The 27,160-nt window shown below is 40.1% G+C and overlaps 1 long non-coding RNA gene across 2 annotated transcripts in view; it reads right to left on the bottom strand.

Annotated features, from left to right (window-relative positions):
• Positions 1-27,160, bottom strand: part of LOC149525251 (uncharacterized) — a 70,788-nt gene that overhangs the window by 31,495 nt on the left and 12,133 nt on the right. For both annotated transcript variants that reach the window (XR_016348604.1, XR_016348605.1), the window contains exon 3: positions 10,663-10,739. This is a non-coding gene — a long non-coding RNA (uncharacterized LOC149525251). The remainder of the gene's footprint in view (positions 1-10,662; positions 10,740-27,160) is intronic.

Raw genomic sequence — 27,160 nt, 5'->3', positions numbered from 1 at the left:
AGCCATTTTAGAGAGACATCCAACTCCTACGAAGCGGAGAGAAGAGTCCAGGTTTTGTGGTGCTTTGTTACATGTTGAATTTCTCTAATCTAGCACTCTCTGGTCTAGCAACATCCGTGGACAGATATTGGCATTGGAAAAAAGTTCAACAAAAGGGCAACAAAAATGGTTAGGAGTTTGGAATTGGTCCCATATGAAGAGAGATGAAAGAAACTTAGACTTTTCAGTTTAGAAAAGAGGAGACTAAGAGTGGATATGATAGAGGTCTATAAAATCATGACTGATATGGAGAAAGTGAATAAGGAAAAGTTATTTACTTGTTCCCATAACATAAGAACTAAGAGTCACCAAATGAAATTAATAGGTAGCAGGTTTAAAAACAAACACAAGGAAGTATTTCTTCACACAGCACAGTGTCAGCCTGTGGAATGCCTTTCCAGAAGAGGTTGTAAAGACCAGAACTTTAACAGGGTTCAACAAAAAAACTAGATAAATTCATGGAAGTTAGGTCCATCAAGATAGGTAAGAATACTGTCCCTAGCCTCTATCAGAAGCTGGGAATGGATGACAGGAGAGGGATCACTTAATGATCCCTGTTCTATTCACTCCCTCTGGGGCATTTGGCATTGGCCACTGCCAGAAGACAGGACACTGGGCTAAATGGACCTTTGGTCTTACCCAGTATGGCCATTCTTCCCCAAAGCATGGTTTAGACTCTCTTTAAGGAACCTTAATGTTGCTAGAGTACCAGAAAGATTCCTTAGATTCTAGAGAAGTACCATAGATGGGGCTGAACTAGACCACTGGACTGAAATCCCTCAAAGCTTAGAAAAGTTCATCTCTGAATCTCTATCAAATTTTTTTTACTTTATGGAGTCAAACATAAAACTAGATCTACAACTCCTTCAAACTTTGTAGAAATTCAGTTATGAATCTGAACTTCCCAGCACAAGCCCCAGACTACCTAGTTTCTGTGCAATAACCACAGCCCTTGCAATGTATATGTGTGATTGGTAGGGACAAAAGAGTGATGCTGGTGTTTTTCTATTAAACTGCATGTATGCCTTATGCATTTATTATAGCCATGCACTGGGAGCCTCCTGTCTGAATGGGTACAAAGTCATTGTCAGCTAGTGCTAATGCTTTCTTTATTTCAGACCTGTTGGCATTATTTTTAGCACAGCAGGTGTGGAAAAGGTTGATTTAGAAAGGAAGAAATAAAAAATGAAAAAAAATGAATTATTTATGTGAGTTAAATCAAAATGTGCTCAGTATAAATGTTTAATCAGGTTTTCACCAACTCCTCTCCATATGTTCTGTCCTGCTTGATGGCAGATTTCTAATGGAATTGCTAAAAACATCTTAATAGCTCAGTATATAGTATGATGCAACTATTTCTGCCCATAGAGTTTCTCTAAGTTTGCATTAGAGAAGTTAGAACAATGTAAACAATAGACAGCTGAAAGAGGGTTCACAAGATCAATTGCACCCATGAAATTTCAGCAAGCTTGCCACATAGCATATACCCTACAAACCCAGCCAAGTTTTTACTGGGGAACATGGGTATGAACACAGACAGACATGAAAGCAGACATACAAAATTTGGATAAAAACATGGTATTTGCTAAGTAGCAAAGTTACAAGCTGCACTTATCTGAAAGACTCCAGAATCAGCAGTGACAGAGACTTCAGTAGTCTTTTCAGACCTTCAGAAGGGTCCATATTAGGTTTTTCCCAGTTTTTATTTCTTTACTCCTCCCCAGTTGAACCTATAATTATCTTTTCTAATTATGTCTAAAAATGAACATCCATCATGGACTGTCATTAACCAACAGTTAGAACCATCCACAAAACAGAACTAAACACCTACAAATTCTTCTTATTGCAGGGAAACAAGAGGCTGGAATGTAACTGCTCCCCCCCTTTCAAGAGATCAGTGCACTCAGCTTCCCTCCCTCCCTCCAACTAGCTTGCTTCTTCTTGTCCTTTTTATACATAGCAGCTGTGCCATGCAGTTTCACAGAGCCCAGCTGCATCTGGTCTCCAGCCACATATACCCTTTCTGGTCTGGTTCCTCATGCCTGTGGACCTGGTAGAAAAAAACCTGGGTTGTGAACTTTATGAGAGCCTCCTGAGACCTGCATAGATAGTACAGCTCCTATCAGTAAAAGACATATAGGACTGAAATTGTGGAAGAAAAACCATGAGTCTGAAAGGATTTTTCGTTGGTGTGGTGAGATTAATCTTACCAAGCAGGATTCTATAGATTTTAATAGGTAGTAGAACTACCCTATACAATTTAATAGAGAATATTCTCTCTTTTACAGCTGTTTTGAACTGTCCTGTAGAACTCAGTAGCAGGGATGCAATACTTTGTGAAATTCTACATAGTAGTTCAAATAGCTAGTAAAAAGATGATCATACTGCAGGAACTTCTATTCACTTTTCTTTAAGGAATAATGGTCTGTATTCATTAATGTTTCTTCTTATGGTCTGTGAAATGTAAATAAGAGGTGAATATTTATAGACACTGGTGACATTGCCACAATATTTAATACTGTTTATACCACATTATAGTCATACAAAAGTTAGATATTAGCAGCTTTGCTTAAAATGTCTAAATATTTATAAAGTTAGCTACATTTTCAGTAGTATATATTAGCAAATTTTACTTTAATCTCTCAGTACATATGAATTCCTGAAAGATGTATCAAAATTAGTAGTAAAGGTATAATATGCCCGTTCATCACAGAAAATCTACAAAGTAGAGCCTTCCTAGAAGTTCTCTGTCATTCCAAGAGATTTCTCTCTTTAGCTATATAATATTGTATGCACATGTCTAATATCAGGGGGGAGCAAGGGGGAGTGATGAACATTGAACAGTGTCTTAGGAGGGACCTAGATATGTTAAAGCTAATATGAGAATGTATAGCCCATCGTCTACCATGATCTTTCAGGTTGGCCTTAACAAACCATACTTGTGTCCCCAAAACATAATTTTCAGAATTTCCCTCTGGGAAGATTCTGCTGTCTCTATTCCTGGCAGCTGTGCAGTATGCATATGAGAAGAAAGTATAAGGAAAATGCTTACATAGGATGGAGGGAGTAATAAGGAACATCTGCAACATGAGTGGGAGACAAAATCAGAAGGGGGAAGGACAGAGTTTCTAAAAGGAGGAAATCAGAGAAAGGGATGACAAATGCAGCCAAAAGGAGAGAAGACATGGGATGTAAGGAGAAATCAAGCAGACTTAAGGAATAATAGGATGATAGAACAGTAAGATGGAGGAGGGGGCAATGGATTGATTTATGATGGGAAACAGAGCGTCCAGTTGGGAAAGAGTGGTGAAGCACTGAAAGGGAGAAGTCGAATTTACTGTGCTGCCTTAGTTTTGAGCATTTCCCCCCCTTTTCCATTCTCCACTCTGGTTCTCTTTGCACATTTCTTTCAGCTTTTCAGCCTCATTTTCCTTCACTCTATACCCCCCCCCCGCCCCCCACACACACATGTTTAAAATGCTCTTAAGACTCATTTTACCTTTTCCCCATCAACCTTCACTCGTTTATTTCTTCATTCATTTTATTTCTAAAGGAACCTTTCTTTTACCTTTTAATATTTTCCTCTTTATTATTCCCACTCCCCTCCTCTCTGTTCTTCTCTTCACCTTCTTTCTTTACTCTTTCCTCCCATTGCCCCAACCCTGGCACTCACCCCTTCAAGCCCTTGCTCAGTCCACATTCCCTCCTGGAGCTGTATTTTTTTCTATGCAGAGTAATATCTTCCACTGTCTGCTTCAACCACCAGCTATCATACTCTTAAGTGATACAATTCTGCAAGTCATGTGATTGCTACTAACCAGCCGTCAATGGTTTATAAATGATTTGGGTTTTTTTCCTTTCTGGAACATCCTTTCCACAGTCACTTGAAGTCTAGATACATAACCACACATAAGAGCAGGATCGACAACCCATCCAGGAGAGGGCAGTGACACACATGCTGCATGTCAAGGTACATGATTATAGCAACCTATTTAATATCAATTGCCTCATCTCCTACACTGGCAAACAAGCAGTGGTAGGTCATGTAAATGTGTCTGGTGCTAGTCTCCAGTTCCTGATATAATTATTTACACAAGCCTCAGATGCACCCAGCCTGTCACTTCAGACAGCACATTGCTCAGCCACCATCATGTTGAAAACATTTCTCACTACTCCTGATTCTCTTTTCTTCATCATCCACCCTCTGAAATGCACTCAGGAAGAGTGGAACAGTCCAGAAGAATGAAGAACCAGCCCAAAATTTGTCCCAGACACCATGTCTCTCAAAGCTCAGTTCAGTGAAGAAAAATTACCATCCTCCCAATCCCATTCAAGGTTTTTTCAGCCCAACAGATCTTTCCATCTCGGTTTATATACCAGCAAATACTTTTGTGAAGCACAGCAGCTTGGGCAGTCTCTTCTGGGCTCGATATCGTCAAATCTTTTACACTCTAGTGCTTCGTCCACATGGGACACACACACAATTCATTGTTTCATGATGTGCTTCTGACCTTGGGAAGCCCTAGAGCCATGAGAGTTGAAGACAGCTGCTAGTCTGGCAGAAGCTGCCAGGTTTGCTGAGACCGTGCAATGGATCCAGAACGTCAGTGAAGGTAAAGAGCCCTGGTGGGAGGCAGGGGGAAAACAGACCTCAAATGAGGTTAGAGTGAAAGGGAGATGGGAAGAGAAGCATCAGTGAGGGAAATGGATAATTTGAATCTCTGACTCCAGGCCAGGAAGATCAGCTGGAAAGCTGCTTGTTCTTGGAGAGTGAAAGCTGATCTGGATAAGGAGATGAAGAAAGGGCTGTAGAGAAGGATCTGATTGGGTTGGGAAGGGAAAGAATTGGGAGTTGGCAAAGCACAAATTTCAAAAGATTCAGATAATTTCCCTTAAGCTTTCCAATTATTTAGTACAAAAAGATACACAATTCCTAATTCTTTATCCACAGTGAATCATTTGCCTTTCATCACTACTGTAGTATAGCCACTATCCATTTTGTTTCTACTTGTTTTTCATCTCTCTGATCCCTCCCCCGCCCCCTCACACTCACAATATGAACTGCCTATAAACATTCACCAATTACCTTAGACTAAAACATCACGGAACCCAAGTAGTTAGCAGTGTCCCCAGGTATATCTTATCATAAGTATAGCAGATACAATGAAAATATTAAAGTAAAATGAGTTATCTAGGATAAAACTGGCACAATAAGGGCTCTCATCATCTATTTTTTCCTGATCTCTATCTTACTGTTAACTACTATCTTCAGTGTTCCTGCCTTTACAAATCCTTCCTGAGGAAAACATTGCTGCTTACATCCCCCATGTGACTTCCTGCATATCATATATATAAAAGCCACATACTGACACATTATGCCCCCTATTTTTGCACTATCTAAACAGTACTACAGTATCTGTCTTTGTCTCCTCCATTCCAATCATTCCTCCTTTCCCTCAGTCACAAAAATGCACACAGATCAGCACAGATTGTTTTGTTTACCATCTGATTTCATTTACCTTTAGAAGAAACATACATTAATGTCATTTTGTAAAAAAATAATGTTTTGCAAATATCAAAGTAAATACAACTGGAGTTGCCTTTTTGTCTCCTGGACTCCTTTAAAATGTCTTTGTTTTCTTAGAAATATAGAAGCTATTGATTTGCAAACAGCTGGGTATTTGCCATCATTTAAACTCTTCCTCCAACTGTAACACTGCAAATTAATTGCACTAAGAGATTATGATCTGATTCTGCATTAATAAGCAGAATAATGCTTTCTGTATTCAATAAAATGAGCTGGAATCATGTGAGTACATATATAAAAAATTAAGCTGAATTGGCCTTAGCAAACTTTAGTTTGAGCACTGCATTTTTTATTTTCAGAAAGAGGCAGCCTGTTTGGTCACCTGTACCATTTGAAAGAGTGGATGCAAACAAGAGACCTGTTAACATTGGAATATTTTGTGGCTGCTGAGAACACCTGTCACTCACTATAAAACTTTTTATTTTTTAAACCAAAACCGCCCACCATTTCCTACAACAGCTAATCACTGTGTAGTCTTTATTGATTTTTCATCGTGTAATATTCACATCAAAGCATTTTTGCCATGCTGATCCTTTTCAGAGTATAACATAGGAAGGTTAATAGTTGAAGGTCACCAGCCCTCATCTCTCACCACCTTGTCTGCTGCCATACTTGGTAATAGTAAATGTTCCAGCTGGTGTGGGGGAAGTAGCCTAGCAGACACTATTTGTGTGCCTAGCAGATGTAAAAAGCCTGGTGCAGTGATCTGGGTGCACCTGTTGGTTTGTCACCATCTGCTAGCCAAAATGTTAAAAAGCCACACCCTTCGACAGCCAGCTGAAGAGAACTTAATCTCTTCCCTACAGGCTTCAAAACACAGACCACTGAACACGTCTTACAATAGAGGAAAGGCGAACACAAAGGCACAAACTGTCTGAACTAGGCCTCAGGGGGAACCTAATCTGCTATCATTGTAGGGTTTTGTGTCTTGTGCTAACAAGAAAGAGCTCTTTAAATAAATCTAGATAGTTATTACCTGATAAGAAAGCATGTTATAAACTGCCAATTTTTTAAAAAAAAGAAAGGTATTAGGTTAACATGGATACTAATATTAAGTAAATTAAGCTGCAGTGGTATTTTTGAAGATTATTTAGTGATGTGGAACTATTGGGAAGAAGCCTGTGTTAGCATTGGCAGCTAATGGGAATGATTTGTAAGTTGAATATCGCAATACTTGCTTTGGAAACTGGACATGGTGTTTAGTGCATGCCGTGGCTTTTTTGCTATAAACAATTATCTAATTTCCTAGTGTGGCTCAGGAAAAGTAACAACACCCTCCAAAAAAATGTACACAATGTGAAACCTGTCATTGAAATACATGAAAAAGACTTGATCACTGAACAGCTCTATGCCAGCACAAGAAAATACAAAGAACAGGATGAATCCTCACATTTACAAATATTCCAATATTTTAGTAGTTTCCCATGCTGAGAAAATCTGGAAAAGGGACATGTAATAGCCCTTCATGTTTGCATATAATTTCAAAGAAGGGGTGCTGCTCACTTTTTGTTGTCTGCAATTATTTACAGAGTAACGGGGAAGGAATAGGATAGAACTAAGAAACAGAAAGAATAGGCTGAACATTCCTGATTCTGAACCCTATCTTGAATACCTCCTCTGTGTTATGTATTGGAAAGGGGTTAAAAGATAAGCAATAATTTAGATGTTGTCCTGGTCCTGCTTGTAGGCTGTGGGGTTTGAGGGAAGTCATGTGATCTTGGTAGCTTGAATCAGCAGCCAGCCAGCTAGAATAGAATGAGCCTGCTTAAAATAAAGTGGGGTAAGCTGTCCTCCTTTCTTTGAAGGAGCAGCCTGTTTTCTCTTTTTCTCTTCGAGTTCTTGTATGTTATCATACTGAAATCTAAGAAACAAAGTAATGTTACATTGCACTTATGTTTTTATCTAACTTCTCTGTGCACATGGGCTGTGAACATAGCACTGTACACAGCATCCTCAATTTTCAGAAACTTCAGTAACAGCTGCCTCACATGCTGGCTTATCTGCTTCTTCATCAGAAATTTCTTATGTTGCTCTCTACCAAAAATTTTAAAATCACTACCTTATTCTCTCTTAAATTCTTCCTTAAAATTGATTTCTGCCAAGTTGCTGATATTGGGGGTTGGATAGTGAAAAGCTAAGAGAGATTTTTTTTGTTATACTCTGTTACCTTGTCCTCATGTTTGTTTTCTCTACCTGTTGAATCCTGCCCGAGACCTAGAGTGTAAGCTACCTCAGGAAAGGGATTTGTCTTCTCTGTTATTTGTCAGCATGGCACAATGGAGCTCTAATTTTTGATTGGCTTTTCTTAGAGGAAATAATGGAAGCTTTGTCACTTAAGATATTTAGAACCAGAGAGGATAAAATACAGGAAAATGTACTATAGGAGTATGTCTACACTTGCCCCCTACTTCGAAGTAGGGAGGCAAAAGAAGCATACCAAAGTTGCAAATCAAGCCTGGGATTTAAATATCCCGCACTTGATTTGCATGTCCTGGCCGGTCGCCATTTTAGAAATTCACTAGCCTGGAGTAACTGCCCACGTCTACACGCGGCAGTGAAACGAGAGTCTGATTTAAAGCCCCTAATTCGAATTAGCTGGTAAACCTCATTGCAGGAGGAATACCAGCTAATTTGAGTTAGGGCATTAAATCGGACTCCCATTTCACTGCCGCGTGTAGATGCAGGCAATTACTCCGGGCTAGTGAATTTCTAAAATGGCGACCGGCCGGGAACATGCAAATCAAGCGCGGGATATTTAAATCCTGGGCTTGATTTGCAACTTTGATATGCTTCATTAGCCTACTTCAAAGTAGGGGGCAAGTGTAGACATACCCTAGGGGAATAAGCTTGCCTTTGCAGCTATTTTGGCTTTTTCATCTCTAAATTCTGAAGCCATTGAAAGGCAAACACTGGGTGGAAATTTATTAAATTACTGTGCAACAGATCCAAATTTCACAAATTAAATATTAAAATATAATTGCAACTTCTTTAAAACATACCCAAGATAATTCAGGAAAAAAAACATTAGAATGAGTCCTTCTGTTCAATGTAGTAGTCATGTTCAATGGCTACTTTTCCATGTATACTAATGCTGAGAAACAGGAAAGTCTCACTTCATAATTACAATGTTCCTTTCAAGAGGTTCCAAGGATACTTAAGGTAGATGTGCCTGTGTCTCATTAATCAGCTGGCTTCTTTTTTCCTCATTTCATATAAAAATACAGTTACCAAACCTATACTTCTAGCCCTTTCATTTTGACTTCACACTGCAATATATTTCAATGTTAAAGAATGCTGGAGGATTATAGAACTGCATTAACACCTTTGAACCAACTGTAGGGCATTCTCTTAATTTAATGATTTCACTTCTGCCCTTAAGCAATATGTATGTGGTGTGTAAGCCTGAGACATGCTACCTTTAGGCAATAGGCAGTCTCTTTACAAACATTAAAGTAGACAGCATATGGTGGAACTATGCAATATGGAGATGTACAAAAGGTGCACGTTTCCAGTCTCAGTGGTACAAGACCAGTTTTAAATAAAATATAATATCATATGGCTTATGCTTAAACACTTCAATAGAAAATATTGGTTATATGGTCATCTTCAAACAACAGAGGAGACAGTTTACACACGTGCAAGTGGAAATCCACTGTCTATATACCTACTCCTACACACATACCCATAGAATGACCAATTCCGTTCAAAAGAATATAAATGCTAAAGTCAGAGAGTTTATGGATTTGCAACTCTTGCAAGCTCACGGGATTTCCTTTTTGGGTTTTGATTTTAATCAGAGATATAACAGCAGGGTATTTTTTTCTTTATAATCGATGCATATGTGTAACTCTTAAACCATGTTGTGCCCTCCCCCCCATTTTTCTACTTCTGAGACCAGCTGGATTATATTAGTCATGTTAAAGCAAGTCGTGGAACATAGCATGCAATTCAGCCTAACATTATAATAGAGATGAATCTGTTTTATTAGGTACCAGAAGATTTACCCAGCATCTCTCAGGTCCCTCTTTTTTTAAAAAAAATAAAATGAAAATATCCATGCTTCATTTAAACCATTGCTCTGGCATGTGGCTGGGAATGGGGGGTTTAATATGCAGGCTGCCCTAAGAGGACAACCCCAGCCCTCTCTCACTGCAGTTTGGAAATGCCTTTCCATGGCCGTTGCAAATCCAGTGTGCACAGCTGAGACAGAGGTGCACGTCCCCCTGCTGGGGCAGGTCCAAGTTACTCTGATCCCTGTGCTACCCAGCCAGAGTGAGAAATGCAGAAAACTGAGTACTTTCCCCTCACTTCTTGATGAAGGGAAACAGCCAGTAATGTTCCCCTACAAATCAACTCCCAGCCTAAGGGAGCATGGAGCCAGGCAAGTCCCTGACAGGGGGTAAGCTGCACCCCCAGCCAGATCCTTTCACCTGCCTGGTGATTCTGCTTCTCAGAAAATCATATGCAGTAAAACCTGTGTTATCCAGCATGCCCCAGGATTAGGTCATGCTGGTTTTCTAAAAAATCAGGGTATCTGAGGGAGGGGGCGGGAGTTGTGTGGGGTGTACGGGGGGGAGGGGCTGAGTGGTGTGGGGGCTGGGATGTGGCCTGCCGCGGGGGCCACGAGCCATGGGGGGCAGGATGAGGCCTGGTGGGGGTGGGGGTGGGGTGGAAGCCAGGGGGCGGAGATGGCAGGGGCGGCCTGCTGGGTGGGGAGGGAGACATGAGGGGGCTGACCTGCACAGGAGGGGGCGGGCTATCAGGGCAGCTACAAGCTGTGGCTATGCTGGGCTGCCGGGAGCTGCGGAGAGCTGACCTGCTGGGGAGGCACAGGGGCATTTGTGCCCTTTGTGGTCATTCTACAGTTTGTGCCCTCTGGCTTTTTGTTGCCCTTTGTGTCATTCTACAGTAAAACTTGCCATCCAGCCAGACCCCTCCATTTCCATTTTATTAGAAACAATAACATTCTAGGCAGATCCCACTGTCTTGCACACCAACCCTCATCTTGCTTTATGTTATAAGAGGAAGCTGCATACCAAATTTGGTAGTCCAATTGTTCATCATTTAGGAAGAGTTCTTGCACAGGCTCACAGATGGACAGAGAGGCAGTTTTCTAAAATATACAGTAAGATGAAAAGAATAGATATCAGTATTACAGTGCCGGAAAACTGCTGTCTCCTTAAATCTACTTTTATATACACATGTAAATCCCAACAACATAAAATACCCTACGGTCACAAGAAAGACTAGAGAAATGTCTCAGCAGGTGCCTGATCTTGTAATTTGCTATTGATTTGAGAAGGCGCAAGACTAGGTCCTGAAAAAAAAAAAGTTAGTCATTTGATTGTATTGGCACATATACAGGCAGTGTGTCTTTGAAGTCAAGAGACCTACACTTTATTCCCTCTCTAATACTCATTGGCTACGTCTAGACTGGCATGATTTTCTGGAAATGCTTTTAATGGAAAAGTTTTCTGTTAAAAGCATTTTCGGAAAAGAGCGTCTAGATTGGCACGGACGCTTTTCCGCAAAAGCACTTTTTGCGGAAAAGCGTCCATGGCCAATCTAGACGCGCTTTTGCATAAAAAAGCCCCGATCGCCATTTTCGCAATCGGGGCTTTTTTGCCGAAAACAAATCTTAGCTGTCTACACTGGCCCTTTTGCGCAAAAGTTTTGCGCAAAAGGGACTTTATTTCCACAAAAAGCACTGATTTCTTACGGTAGGAAGTCAGTGCTTTTGTGGAAATTCAAGCGGCCAGTGTAGACAGCTGGCAAGTTTTTCCGGAAAAGCGTCTGATTTTCCGGAAAAACTGGCCAGTCTAGACACAGCTATTTACTAGGTGACCCTAGATTACTTATTTAACTGCTCTGATGCAGGACCTCAGTGTTCTGATCTTCAAAATGGATAATGAGACTCGTTCCCCACTCTAACAGTTTGAGATCCAGGGGTGAAAAGTGTCACAAATGTTGAATCAGGTATACCAGGTCAGGCTATGTCAGGCTATGGTTGAGTCAGGCTATGTCAGGCTATGGTTGAGTTTACTCCCAAGTGCATAGGAACATATGGGACGGCAACAGCTATCCTTGGACATGGATTGGGTAGACTGGCAAGATCACTGTTCAAACAGAAAATAGCTGGCACGGTCATGACTTCATTGAGAATTTGTCCCCATTACTGGAATTAATGGATCAACATATCTATGTCGCAGCCTGAAAATGAAGATTCCTTCCCATACTGCTTTGGTATGAAAACTATCAGAAACCTCCTAGGCAGCAGGTGCTTCAGTCCTTCATACACGTGTATAGCCCTGGTGTTTGCTCCAGCAGAATACTGCTGTGTGATGTGGAGATGCAGATGCCATCTTGTCAAATGGAGCTGAATGCACTCAATGATTTTATTAGCGGCTGCTTGAGTTATACACCAACCTCCAGTCCGTATGTGCTAGCACACATAGCTCTGCCAGATTTTCAAAAAGATGCCATTACTGCTAAGTCTGGAGAGAAGTGACACATGAAACCAACATATTATATCTCAGGTTGGCTGATACCCCATTCTCAGACAGGAAACCTCACACAGTGCCAGCTGGAAGGTTTGCTTATATTCTGGGTTGGAATCTCATTCTTGTGAACTGGGGCATGACAGCACAGTTGACTTCTTGACACCTTTTTGCTATCTATGTCAGCTCATACTCTCCTGGATGAGTGTGCCACTAGCCGTTTACTATGCACAGATGATCAATACCCCCATGGGGTTGAAAGGCTACTTCCTTGCAGGGGGAAAGCCTTGGTGGGAGAGAAAGGCTAAGACACTAAATAAATTCAGGAGTCCAGCACATCAGCTGATGCCTTGATCATAAATCCCAGATCAGGGTCAGTAAGCTATCCCCTGGCTTATCAAGAGTTGCTGCAGCTATGCACTGGCTTGGTCTGCCTTCCTCCTCATGCTGTGGTTGTGGGGCAGGGCTGCAGATGATAACTCATGTGGTGAAAGAGTGTCTAGCCCAACATCTGGAAGGTAATTTACAATTCTTTTCCTCTCTTAATACAGAGGCTACCCACTGGTTACAGAACCCGGGCACTGAGCTCCAGCATCTGCAGATGAGAGAAGGGCTGAATATCTCTTCTTTGCCGTCTTGCCTACTCTCTTGCGCAGATATAAATCTCATGAATGGAAAAGAGCTTTAAATTTCTGCTCACTGAAAGCTCAGATAATTTCCACCAGTTGTAAGTTAGACTCTTGTCCATCTTGGTCTTTTACACAAATAGGCTGATTATGATGCCAATATTGACAGGCATCAACACCAGCTCACTAGCTGCATGCATTGGAGCTGAATGACAACCATCCTTTAACTATGACCAAGTGGCCATTTTTCAGTCCTGCTGTGTTTGCTAATTTCTATCCAGTCTCTCAAAGTTGCTTTTGGACATCTTTTTAATAAACACAGTCAGAGTCAATGTAAGGTATCCTTGTCACCACTGATACTCTGAACACATTCAATTTTAGGTTCAAGTCTTTCTTTGTCAGGGTTATGAAAAACAGGCACAGTAATAGACTCTTGCTTTCTTCAGAACAGGGTCATCTAGCTCATGTGATCTTGCTGAATCTCTTAGCAGCTTGTGATGTCATTGAACAGGATTGTTGCTTTGGTGACTGAGATGTTGCTGGTGTGTCCTATAGTAGCCTCTGTAGTGGCTCTAGTGATATCTAGAAGTTGAAAGTCAGTTGGTAATAATAGGCGACAGTTGTATAATCACAATTTTTGATTATGAGGGCTTTTTGATGGGGCATCCTTTAGGGATCTTTCCTGCCTCCTATTCTATTTAGCATTTGTAAAAGGCCTTCAGCTTTATTAATACTGGCAGTGTATTATCAATGCATTGATGATATACAAGTACACATTCCCCTTGCAAGTTAATTTCATAGTGTGGAGGAATATTCTTCCTCATTTTGCATTTCTTCTGCTTCTTGAGCCTGTGTAGAGGTATTCAGTATGAGGACACTAGTGTGCCCATTTTTTAAGGAATTCAGTTAGAGAATCATCATGAAAAGCCATGGATCAGATAAAATTTTACTATTATTTACAACATCTATACAGCCTGTGTTGTTACATATTTTGCATTGACTTCAAAATAGTAGCACATGACCTTGTAGTTTCATGTCACAGTTATTGCAATTACCGCTTTTCCAGCCTTACATGAGGTTAGCTCTGATGCATCCAATTTATCCAGAATACAGTACCACTTTAGATAATTAGCTGGAACATAGGGATGACATTACATCCTGTGTTCTTTGTGTGACCTGACCATAAAATAAGATTGATTGTAATTTGCCTTCTAGGTTTATACTCCATCTATATTTAAGACTTCTGAAGCCATATGCTGATGAGTATCTGAGCACTGAACACAGACATTTCTCCCCTTTTAGACATTGCATATTCAAACCCCAGCTTTGGAGACATATGAACACAGGAGCTGCCTTACTAGATTAGACCATACATCTTGTCCACTAGCCTGTTTCCAACAGAGGCCAATAAGCTTGAGGGAGACTGTACAAAAGATGGCAATTCTGAAGCAATCTACCTCGTTCTTCCTGTGCTAGTTTCTAGTCGTCAGAGGACTAAGGTTTCTCAGAGCATGGGTTTGTGTCTCTGACCATGTTGGGTAATAATAATTGATAATTTTATCCTTCATGAATTTGTCTCCTTTTTTGAAACCAGCTACACTTTTGGCCGTCCCAATGGCAATAGGTTCCACAGGCTAGCTGTGTGGAAAACACTTCCTTCTTCATATTAAATCTGCTGCCTATTAACAGACGACCCCATTTTTTGTAGCGTGTAAAAGAATAAATATCACTTCTCTATCCATAGTTAACATTCGAATTCTTATATTGCTCTGCAATAATATTCTTTAGTTGTCTTTTTTCTAAGCTGAACAACCCTCATCTTTTTTGTACCTCCCTATGTAGAAGCCACTCCATAGCCTTTATCATCTTTGTTGCCACTCTGAATTTTTTTCCTCTATATCCTTTTGTTGCCTAATCATCCAGTTTTGTGAGATTCCTCTAACCCTTGACCATGTGCTTTAGACGTAACTAGCCTGAATAAATATTGTTTTGTCTACAAACATTGCCAGTTCACTGCTCACCCCCCTTTTCCAGATCACACATGAATATGTTGAACAGGACATATCAAAGACTATCTTTGGTCTACGTGGCCTTAGTCATGAACATCTCTCCCCATTCTGAAAACCCCCTCAGGCTTTATTTGTGTTTTTATTAAGACCATTGATAGCCTTGTATGTGTATAATATTATCCAGTGCTTCCAATTTCTCTTTTGTTATATTTGATTCTTTTATTTTTAACTGGGGTTTTGAATAAAGTTGTTGTAATCATGGACCAGATCCTGAGCATGAAGAAATGGGTGCAGCTCAATTAAATTCAGTTTAGCTGTGAGCATTTATTTGTTATGAACTTTGGACTAGTTTTTATTATTGCTGTAATATATAGCACTCTGAGTGTGAGAGGCAGAGGCAGAGGCAAAGGCAAAGGAGGGTTATTTCAGAAGAACTGGACCATGCTCTGACCTGAATTGAAGTCAAACTAATTAGATCAAGAATCTGATTATTAACAACAAAAATGGAAGTTATGGAACCCAACTTCACTCAGGGCTGTTCTTAACAAGGCCAAGGAGGCATTCAGCACCTTACAGAATTGGGGCCCAAGAATGAATTAGACCTTTAATCATATAGATATACCAAAAAGAAATGTTTTCTGCAGTGCTGGTATAGCCATGTTGATCCCAGGATTCAAAAGTGAAATAATATCCTTTATGGGACCAACCCTTGTTGGTGAAAGAGAAACTTTCAAGCTACACAGACTTGTCTCTTTCACTAACAGAAGTTGATCCAATAAGAGATATTACCTCTCCTACCTTATCTTGTAAAAGTGACCATAGCTATTTCCTTTCTCTCTTGACTACATCTTAACTTTTCCTGGTGGAGGCTTTTCTGTTCTATGCCATGAAGCATCACTTTTTGTGATATTATGTAACATATTTCTAATGTTCCTATACATGGATTATATTTAAAAACTCAGTCATGTGAAAAATGGGTAAATTTCAAAAATAAGTAAGAGGCTTTTTCATCCAAACTGTTGCATCTTATTCTACATGTGGTTTCACTGCAGTCAATGACCATAATTTGACCTTAGTGGTGAGGGCTGGGGAGGGGGAGGCAAGAGGAAATTAAAACTCATTGAGAGTAATGCTGGAAGAATAAAATAATTGGAAATTCAATCTCAATATATTTCTGCAGGTATGACTATGCATGAACAAAAACTACACACAAATACATACTTTTCAAGTTGTATTTTAGTCTGTCAAAAATCTGAGTTGGGCTAAGTTTTGGCAAAAATTCAAAACTTGCCTTCACATTTTACTACAAATACCAACCAGGTTAAGCAAGACATTTGTTTGGGTTCTCAAAAATTTTAGGAGTGTGTTTGGCTGGGATTATTCTGGTTTCATGGATCCATTCTGTGGCTTCAGCGAGGAATCAGGTGAAACGGTTCTGAATGAGTTTTGATTTTAGGCTGTGGTATGAAACATGAACTTCAAATAAAGCTCAGAGTACACAAACCCATGTAATATGGAAAAACACACTATATTTAGAATGCTATATAACAGATGTTTGTAATTACAGTACTTTTTAGTATAGGAAAAGTATTCTTGAATGAACTATGGAAGATCCCTAACAGAACGATGGGTGTCTATACTTAGAGAATACTAAAGTATGGCTGGCAGTACCTCAATGTGTTTTTTTGTTTTTATTTTGGGGGGGGGGGGGATGGTTTGCTAATTAAAAAAAAAACCCACAGATAGAGCAATCTAACCTCCCTTCAAAAGTTGTTAAACAACATTATATGCTGCAGGTACCATGATCATATTTCTTCTTGCAAATGCCCTAGTGCTCTCTCACTTTCATAATTTAGATCAGAGACTAATAGAGATAGAAGAGACCAATTATGCTACACGGTCAAACTCAGTTTCACTGAATTATATTTTCTACTGTTTTGTCAACTGATTTTAAATGGCCCAACTCTTGTGGTTTCTATAACTTCCCTTGGGAATGTATGGCCTAGCTCATTATGCTGCAGTATCTGGGCATTTTTGTGGATATATTCAGCCTGAATTTTCCCTTCCTTAATTTTACCCCATCGCTGTTTATAATACTCCACCCCCTGCACCAGCCATAAATAATTGCTTTCTTTCCCCTTGGATGTTACATCCTTAAATAATTTTTAGCAAGAATTAAAAAGGACCTGGGCATTTAAATGGACAAGAACACCCAGAGTTGTTATAGATAAGGAGAATAAAAATTTTTTAAAAGGGAGATTAACCCCTCAAGTGTGAGGTTTTGTCTCTTAATATTAGGAGGAGACCTTCATGGAAGCAGCTTGTCCCATAGCTGACTACTGAAAAATTTCTTGTATCTTTCTCTGAAACATCTGCTGTTTATCACTCAAGGCTATGTCTACACTATGGAGTTTTTTCTCTTTGATGAAAAACTCCAACACATCCAGGGAACACGTCAGCTCTTCCCAAATTTTTCGAAAGAGCAGACGTGCTCTTTTGGAAGCTCTGTCATTTTTACTGTAATGAATTGTTAGGTGTGATTGATATGACTGAGTATTCAGAGAGGAAAGGGGGAAAATACTTAGTACACACACCAACTTTGTGCAAAAAAAGTGTACATTTTCCTTATTAGGACAAATACTTGCTACCCACTATACCTGTTCTGCAAATTCTAAATAAATAATTTAGCTTGGATTTACTGTTCATAGGCGTCTGAGAGATGCACATCAGCTTGCCTCATTGTTCTAAGCATTAAAAGTCCATAGTGTTTTACCACACTTGAAATTCTTCCCCACTCTCCATAGTCCCTAATAATATCCTGGACATGTACCTTCATCTATATTCATAAGAGTGCAGATGCAGCCAAATTAGTGGCAGCAAAGCACATTTTACACTGTAGAAAATACAATCTGGCTTTTCTGATTTTTTTTTCAGCATGATAAAAGTTTTATTTGAAAAAAAAAAGAGTAAGATTTAAATTCAACACCACCCGTTGTAAGAGTCTGTTTAAAAATGCACAGCTGGCTTGATGATGAGTGACAAATCAAAAGTCAGAGTGAAACTTCCCGATCATCTGAGCCCTTGCCACCCGATTAGCAGAAGAAAAACAGGGCAGATGGAGGGAGACGCAGCAGTTCGTAGGGAACAGATGGCCACTACGAACTTGATATATGAAATTAATAACACTTTCTCAAATACAATTAGTAGCAGGAATACATTACCTGAATTTTCATAACTGTGAGAAAGCTGACATTAAATGAGGTTTTTCAGATTAACAGTTGATATGGCATTGATATTTGGAGGAAAATAAAAATATATGGAAAATAATGACCTTTCCGCTTTTTTCTACTGCAATTGATTATAGATGCCCAGCCATCTGAAGCTTGCATTAATATGCTGCAAGGTTCTATAGTCTGAAATTCCCAAGACGTGATTCTTTTATTACGATTTTTAAAGAACCTATTTAGTGCCATATACAGAAGCCACGAGGTTTCATACAGCTTCTGTTGTGTCAAATGAACCTGTGGTGCAACACAAGCTTATTCTGTCGTTCTGGCTAGAGGCTTGTTAATCCATGTTTTTCCTCAAGTGACTGATGGTTTGAATGCTCAGTTTGAGATCTCTTTAAGGATCCCAATTTTTAGAAGTTAGGTATTCAGCACTATATTAAAGTCAGGTCCATATAAAGTTGGTCACCGAAAAATCATGAGCCAATTTTGAAGATTTTTTCCCATGCCCCATTTTTTTTGATACTATATATGTCCAAAGAGCACCAAAGCAATACATCCCAAGGGGGTAAAATTTCCTCCATGTTTTTTAAAATCATGCTTCTGCTTTGGGAAGGAATAACTTTAGAAAACCTCATGTTAGCCAACCCAGTATAGTACATAGATACACAAGAAAGCAAAGCTGGAAGTACTTGTCTTGGCACTCTCACTGCTTGGGTGGGTGGATCACAGGTATTCTGCATGACTGCCTACAAGTTTTGGTATCTAGAGGAGGATGATTTAGTAGGTGTTTCTTTAATCACATCTACGATCAGCTTATTCATAAGACAGCAATGACAGAATCACAGAAGAGGCCCTTCTCCCAGCCGAGAGAAAAGTATTTAAAAGAAAATTAATACAAGTAATACACTAGGTTGCCTGAGACAAAGGCAAAATCATTGTCCTCAAGTGAAAATTGTCCCTTTTTGAATGGAAGAGTACTAGCACATGTACATTGAAAGAATTATTCCCCTTCATGCTCCCTGGAACAGTATTTCACTGCAACATAGGAGTCAATATCTGAATAGATATTTGTGACTAAATTTTATTCTCATTTATGCCACTTCAATGAGACCAGAAACTGGCTGCATCAGGGGAAATTTCAGGGAACATATAAAAGTGTAGGCATATGATCTAAGACTTTATCCCCATAATGGACAGAAATAATGCATTCTAAACGAAGAGCATTTAAGTGGTGGTTCTATGCAGAATATTCTTGAAAGTTTAGGTGATCCCTTATTTCCCAGTTTCTGAGATAGAAAGGCAATACAATTGTGTTTCTTCCTATAGGGACAATCATTTCTAGCTTTCCTTTACGTGTTTTGTTATTTTCTTCATTGTCACTTTCCTAGACATAGTCGACAGATGCAAATGTAATCTGTTTATGAATCACAGCATATATTTATGTGAATATACCATATGAATATGCTTGCAATGTGATTATAGCTGGGGTGAATACTGCAAAAAATTATCTGCAAACATTAGTATAATAAAGGGCCTGATCAAAAGCATGCTGAAATCAATGGAAAGATTCCCCCTGGCTTCCAATGATGTTGGCTCCTGCCCAAAATAAGTACTTTCTATTCAGTGGCATTCTTGATCCCATTTTACTTGCAGTTTAACAAGCAAAGTTTTGTTCACACAAGTGTTGTGAAGAGACTGGTACTTGGGCAAACACATGTATTTGCGTGCCAGTATCCATACTGGCACACGACTACATATGTTCACATGAGATCATGTTTTAAATATAGGATACACAATAGATTGATCAGTATTATGTATGCTGATATACAGCCTAGAGTTCAAGAATTAGAGCATACAACGCTAGGTGCTGTGTCAGTGAGTAAAACAAAGGCAGTTCCTGCCCCACAGAATGCTTAAAAAAAAAAAAAGAGAGAGAGAAAATGCAACAGGTAGCTAAACAGACAAGAGTTTGATCCTGCATTCATTGAATAAGTGACAAAATTGCCTTTCACCTCATTGGTACAGGAGGAGGTCTCTCGTTTACAGAAAAGCTGCAGTAAAATACTGACTGTAGAATAGGTGCTTTCTGGGGCCTGAGTTCCCTCTAAGCTGCACAGTCTCCCAGCTGCTTAATTAGGTCCCAACCCCACCCTCAAGTCAGAGGCCATGATGCCGAGCAGCTTAGAGGGAACCTTGCTGTCAGGTGCCAAGTTATCCTCAACTGCCTTTCATTTCAGTAGATTTTGAGTGTTTTGGGCAGGTCACAGGACATACTCATTATCTAGCAGGACTGGGCTTTAACAAAGGACAAAACTTTTTTCTTAGGAATCAGGGATAACTAAGTGATTACGCCCATTCTCTTGTTCATTTTAAGCAAGATTGGGCCATAAACAAGGCTTCTCAAATCAGATGCATGGAGGTGTGAATGCCACAAACCTCTAATGAACAGCAATGAGAAATTTTTTTCAATAATATTCTGAAAATGTTCATTGTAGCTCATGCTAAAGGCATCTGTTAGACTGTCAGTTTTTATTCAACTGTAGAAACTGTTCTCAGCTGCATTCAGTCTTCTTCCCTCCTCCCCCCCCCCCCAGCCTTGCATGACAGAGGATATGTGGAGACAACAATACACTCACATTAAATACAATCTCTTCTATGTATTTAAACTTTTGATGCTCAGTTGACTCAGTGACCCATCTGTAGTGTCCAGAATTGCATTAACCAGTTCCAGGCAGCAGAGACAGAAATTCCTTTCATTCATCAATAGATAAGGAATTTTGACAACCCTCCCTTGGGATCAAGGGGTAGAGGGAGGGGGAGAAGCAAGATGAGATTACACTGTAATAACGTAAAGAGCATAGTAAAGGAGCCAAAGAAAGACTGAGGGAGGCTTGAAGGCCGCCCAGGCAGACTAGGAGACTGCTATCAGAATTAAACAAGAGAGAATCCAGACCCCCCTTCTACTTTTCTACCTGTTTCTTCTCAATGTCACTATCAGCCTGCACACTGATATAAAACAGACCCAACAAGTATTCCAGTAACTTTTCAAGACCACCAGGGCAAAAACAAAAAACATTCAGGGCTTGACACTTAACCAAGGCAACATGCCAAGCTTATCACATGTGAAAAAGGCTTCTCTAGAAAAATAATCATCTTCATGTTCACAGGGCCAGAGTGTTAGCTCTCCAAGGAGTCCCATGTATTTTCCATCCTTTTAACCAAAGGAGTCAAGGGGCTCTTTGCATGGAAATTCAGATCTCCCACCAACTTTCTGGCAACTACAGAAGAGGAGAAAGAACCTATGAATTCTTTTGTTAAGTTGTATCACTGACCACAGAAGAAGACTTAGAGCCATGGAGGTTTAGCTACTCTGCTGACTACCTCTCGGGGCAACCACTAATAGCACAGACTGGAGGGGGACAATTCAATTTTGAGGCAACCCTTGAGGTTTCAAAATGAGTCTTTGTCCCACACTGAACCTTTCTGCAAGAACTGGAGCTGGGTCAGAGAGTCCATCTTTGAAGCAGGCTCATGATTAGAGCATTTGCAGGCTCAGCTTAATTCCCTGTAACTTCTTCAGTCCTGATCACTCAGACTCAGGGACTTGCACTTTAGCCTCTCATATCCTAAGCCAGGGCCTGAACCTGTAGGCCTAGGACAGACAGACAAGCTGACCGACTCTCACATAACCTTCATGGTAAAAAATCATAAAGATGCATTCATTTTGCTTACAAGTGTTTCAGCTGTCTCAAACAGTATACTTTGCACAGTGTTATTTCTTTGACATTGTCCCAAGCAAGTCTAATCACCAACATCTTTGATCCTGGTCCTTATCACCCAGTCTAGCAGGTGTACATATCTGTGGGTTCAATTTAGTGTCTACAGTTTTTTTTGGTAGCTGTAGCATTAGTCATCTAGTTGTGAAAACCCACAATCCTGTGAGGTACCAATGGACTCGATATTTTGAAATCTCCTAAGTACTAGATATTGATGCCCATACTGTCAGTACTCTGTGCTGACATGAATATTTAAAATTTGACTGCCACATTTCTAATAAAGCAAGTTAATTTAATCTTCTGTCTCCACCAATGGTTTTCCTTAACATTAAGTCATTTTGTTTACAGAAGGTTCCTGCCCTTGATGCCTTAGAGTTCAACTTAATAAAAAGCTCAAAGTGCCCCTATATGCATCTTTGTTTGAAGAATAAGGATTTGATCCTGCAAAGTACTGAGTGCATACATTCCCACTGAAGCCAACAGGAGTTGAAAGAGCTTACGACCTCACTGGATCTGAACGCGACTTGCTGTAAAACCCACAAAAAACAAAAAAGCCGCTCAAATTTATTTGCACATTTTAGACATGCAGGCAATAAGGTGCAACTAGATTGTTCTCAGAGGTAGGGAAAACAACTTTGTGAAATTCCTCCTTGGAGGGAAAAAAAAAGTTAGTTGAGTACATTATTTCTACTGGAGGCAGGAGGAAAATCTGGAGTATTAATTTAACTATTACCCAATATTAGCAGATTGATGCGTAAACTTTCATTTCTCATTGGAAATGAGCTGCATGACATGGACAGCTACAAATGAGAGGGATATAGAATTACAAACTAAAATCCATGACAGGTTGAAGATCATTCTTGCTTTGCTAATTTTTTAGTATACTTAGAACACCAATACACATTCTATACAGTGTCAGGACGTCTATGGTCATGGGGGTTTTGACAGATCTCATTTATGATTTCTGACTATACAGAACAGGAAGCTGAGAAACATAGGGTTATTTTTGAGGAAATGACCAACAGTTATCACAATGATTCCTCCATTAAAGTAGCAATGAAAGATGGAAATAATTTAATTACCTACATGCAGAAAAGAATAAGTCCAAGTGAGGACTGCATTACTCACATCACTAGATTAATATATCTCTTTTATTTATATATACAAATAAAAGTTTTTCCTGTGGGACAGAGTGACATCATCATGTCACTCTGCATCCCATAGATGCCACCCTTGCATGGGCTCCCTACTCTAGACACTATTCAGGGATGGGCAAAGCCACCTGGCAGCCCTGCCAGAGCAGATTCCACCTCCTGAAAGACTGCGGACAGAGCTGAGTGAGCAGGATCCTTGGGAAGCAGAATCTGCCTTGGCCGGGTTGCCAGGTGGCTTTGCTGGTCCCCAAACAGTGTCCGGGGCAGGGAGTGATGCCATCCAGGGCCTAGGTGCCTCACTGGATCAGCCTGACATTTATTTATTACTCAGGGAACTATTTTACTCAGGGTACTATTTTACCCTAATTTTATCTAAATGAACAACACACTCACCAACTCTTCAGCTGCTCAGAAGTGCCTATTTTCTGTTTCCCCAGCTCTCCAGCTCTTTGACACATGACAAGTCAAAAGTCATGTAGTATTTCCCTTCTTAAAGACTGGATTATGAGCATTCCAATTCCCTGCACGCACCCGGGGTCAGTCGTTATAGTTAACTCTCCCTAACACCTTCAGAGGCAGCACTGGGTTGCCAGGTCACAGAGAAGGCTGAGGCCAGCTTGTTTGAAGGGCTAGCCAGCCTGCTGCCGTCTTAACTCTGAAATTGTTATGTACAGGATTTTTCTATTCATTGGGCTCTGCTAGGACAAAGCTGGCTTTGCTCCTAAGAGGTCCCTTTCTTGACTCAGGCTGTGTTTACTCATTGCTTCTCTATCTGCCCTTAGGGCAAGTGCGGGGGCTTCCCAGCTTGGGAGCTATCCATTAAATCTTTCACTTATAGTCAGTCTGAGAGTGCCTGTTCTGAACACATGGCTTCCTTTCCTCTTCTCTCAGAGCTACTTGCTTTCCTGTGTTCCAGCTTCCTGGCCCATATGCTCCCTTCCCATACATGGCACAGAGGGCAACAGATGGGTGATAATCATGCAGAAAAAGGCAATTGGAAGCTATGCAGAGGGGAAAGGCAGCTCTGTGGCCTCGTGCCTTGGCAATACAAAGCTACCACCAGCCATCCACAGCTCTCACACCACAGAGTCACTTGGTGATAAAGAGGCCCGCTGGAGAAGGAAAGATGAGGGGAGTAGCTACTGACATGGACCTCAAGTTACAATGTGTGTCCAAGGCACATTAAGAGATACCAATGGTCTGAGCATCAGTAAATCCTCCTCTGCACCAATGGTGCACTCCCCACAGGGCACGGATAGTATTTCTTTGTGTCTTCTTCAGTTCTGTGTAGATAGCGATTAGCAAAGATAATCACCCCTTGCTGGAGGGGACACAAGCATACAACCACTGAGGGAAGCCAATGGCAGTATGTTCTGGGAGACAATTGTGTTACCAGTGATGGATGAGACCTGACATATATTAAGGGGCATGCCAGTGTGGATGGAAGTCTTTGGATCTTGTACGTTTGACCTGGCATTTCCAACAGCTATCTGGCCTCTGTATTTTCAGAGAATCACGTCCCTTCCCACATCAGCAAAACAAAAGCAGTGCTACATGCAAGGTGAACAGTCTTATCTAAGCATGGTCCAGCTGTATTCAAAATACACTTCTCTTTAGTGACTGAGTAACTGTCCCAGAATGATAGAGAGCAACACAACTGTTAATCTGACAATTTATCAACCACAATGATCTGTTAAACTTTAGAGGTTTGGGTTTTGTACATTTTCACCCTGGTTTTCTATACAAATAAATAGATGGCTTTCCTTATTGCCTGAAACTATTCCTCAAAGTACTTCTTTCCCCTTAAATAAAATTTGCAGATAGCCAGCCAATAAATAATAATAAGAGTATACTGACAGTGTTCTATATTACCTATATAAAAGTACATGTGCTATATTACACATATAATATCTGCTGCTATCTTTCTGGAGGTTTTCAGTATATTTATACAAACCTACACCTTAAACTTAATCTTAGTGTAAACAGGCACCACTTCAAATGAAGAGCGACGAGGAGTCCTGTGGCACCTTATAGACTAACTGTAGGAGCATAAGCTTTCGTGGGCAAAGACCCACTTCGTCAGATCTGACGAAGTGGGTCTTTGCCCACAAAAGCTTATGCTCCTACACTTCAGTTAGTCTATAAGGTGCCACAGGACTCCTCGTCGCTTTTGCAGATTCAGACTAACACGGCTACCCCTCTGATATTCAAATGAAGAGTTATGCCAACATGTACTGGAATTTGTCATACCTGAGGGGAAAGTGTAGTTAGGTTACATAATTAGTTTTGAGCCAACTTGCAGTCTGAACAAAGAGCAACAGCACAACTCTTTGGGCAGTAGTGAAATGTCTGATGTCGGGACATGAGGCATGGACACCTGCATTGGGAGAAATTGGGATCAGAGGGAGAGCGCTGCTAGGTTTGAACCCCAGTGTAATGTCTTTAGGGTGCCATCCATCTGTACTGAGGATCGCCGTGTCAGAGTGCTGACTTCAGTGGAAGGTAGCACAAGCTTAAGAGATGCTTCTGTTCTCCCTTTGACAATCCAGTAGGGCACAACCCCATTGTCTCTAGCTGACCCGTTCGGCTGCTAAAAGGCCCTATGTCACTTTTTGGAGCATCCCTTTCCTGAGAATTTTCATAGCAAAGAAACAGAAAAAAACTGGGGTCATAAGTGACAAGAGAAAAAGAAAGGGAGTTGGCTCTTTTGGAGTATGGAGAAAGGCAGCTATGGAAGACTGGGAGCAAATATGTAGAAAGCTGTGAGGACAGTAAACCAAGAAATCAAAAACCACGGGGCAAAAGAAAGGACTTCTTCCTCCATTCTACAGCTCTTTACAGCCAAACAAACAAACAAAGTGCACCAAGCCTTCCTGCAGAAAAAAAGGAAGATTAATTAAGAACTGGTGGTCTCTTTAGGAAAGATGTTTTTTAAATGGTTACCAGGCAAATGGTAATGCATTTACTAGTGCATACTGTCTCCACAGTCTCAGGAAATATATTTTCTCTTGGATAACAGTTTTTCCTTTTTTTTACCCCTTAGAACAAGTCAATATTTCTATAGTAAAAACACAGAGTTAAATATTCACATTATTCTTCCCTAACAGCCATCTCTTATATTTGCCCCTCTGGTTACCAATCTTTAATGCCATGCCTTCAGTAATAAGGCAGTCTCTAGGCAGTCATTTTGAAGGGTTTTCTACAATGTCTCAAGTGATGTTCACTGAGGCCACAGGCCAAGGAACTAGGGCTGTATAAGAAATGTCACAACACCCAGAGATGTAATTCCTGGAGTTATAAAATGAAAAAAAAAAAACATTAAAAAGCTAATGAAAAGAAGGCCTGCCTAGGTACTTAATGGATATTGGTGACATAGCTTGTTAGGATATAATTACCAGCCAATCAGAAAGCTCCATTTGTGTCTTTAAGTCTATTTTATAATAACTCAATGATAGGATGTTATTGCTGCCCCATTCAGCCTTCATGCTGAGAGCAATGATACAATTCGGAATACATTCTGTGGCTTGACAGACTAGGGACCAATTTTATTTTAGCTATTCAGTTTTCCCTGCCAGGCATTTCAGTTCAAGAACTAAAACCTTCACATTCAAAACTTTTCTCCAAGACTAACAGCTTCAGATGTTTAGTTTGGCTGGAACCAGGTTAGTAATACTGGCCACCTGTAAGAAAAATAAGACATTCCTACACATGGAAGTTCTGAGCTATAAGGCACAGTTCTTTAAAAAAAAATTTTAAGGAAAAACTTGGGAGATCATTACAAAGTAAAAACCCAAGACAATATACCAACATATAATAACACCTCATGACCTCTTGAATGCCACACAGATGTATGGACAAAAAAAAATCCACAAAACATCTATACAACCATGTCTAAGACTTCTATCACTACAGAATATGCTACCAGAAAGACTCTTGCACTGGTGAGAAGAGGGATAATATTTTTATATGATCTTGCAGATGGCCATCCATAAAATGTGGTAACCAGAAAAACATACAACGTAGATTTCACATACGAAATGTTTTCACAGCACAAACTGTGGTGTGACAAAGCAGCCTAAGAGAACCCTGTAGCACACAAGTATATATTAGAGAAAAATGCTGTCATGTAGTGTAGCAAACGTGTGTTTCATTCATTAACAGTTACATGACTGGTCTTGGATTTTGCCATCAGATTAGCAATCTCAGAGTTAATTAATTAAAAATAAATGTGTGCAACCTAGT

Source organism: Pelodiscus sinensis, chromosome 2 (genome assembly GCF_052426305.1).
Source record: "Pelodiscus sinensis isolate ZL-2025 chromosome 2, ASM5242630v1, whole genome shotgun sequence".
NCBI lineage: Eukaryota > Metazoa > Chordata > Testudines > Trionychidae > Pelodiscus > Pelodiscus sinensis.
This window is presented reverse-complemented; position numbering and strand designations above follow the sequence as displayed.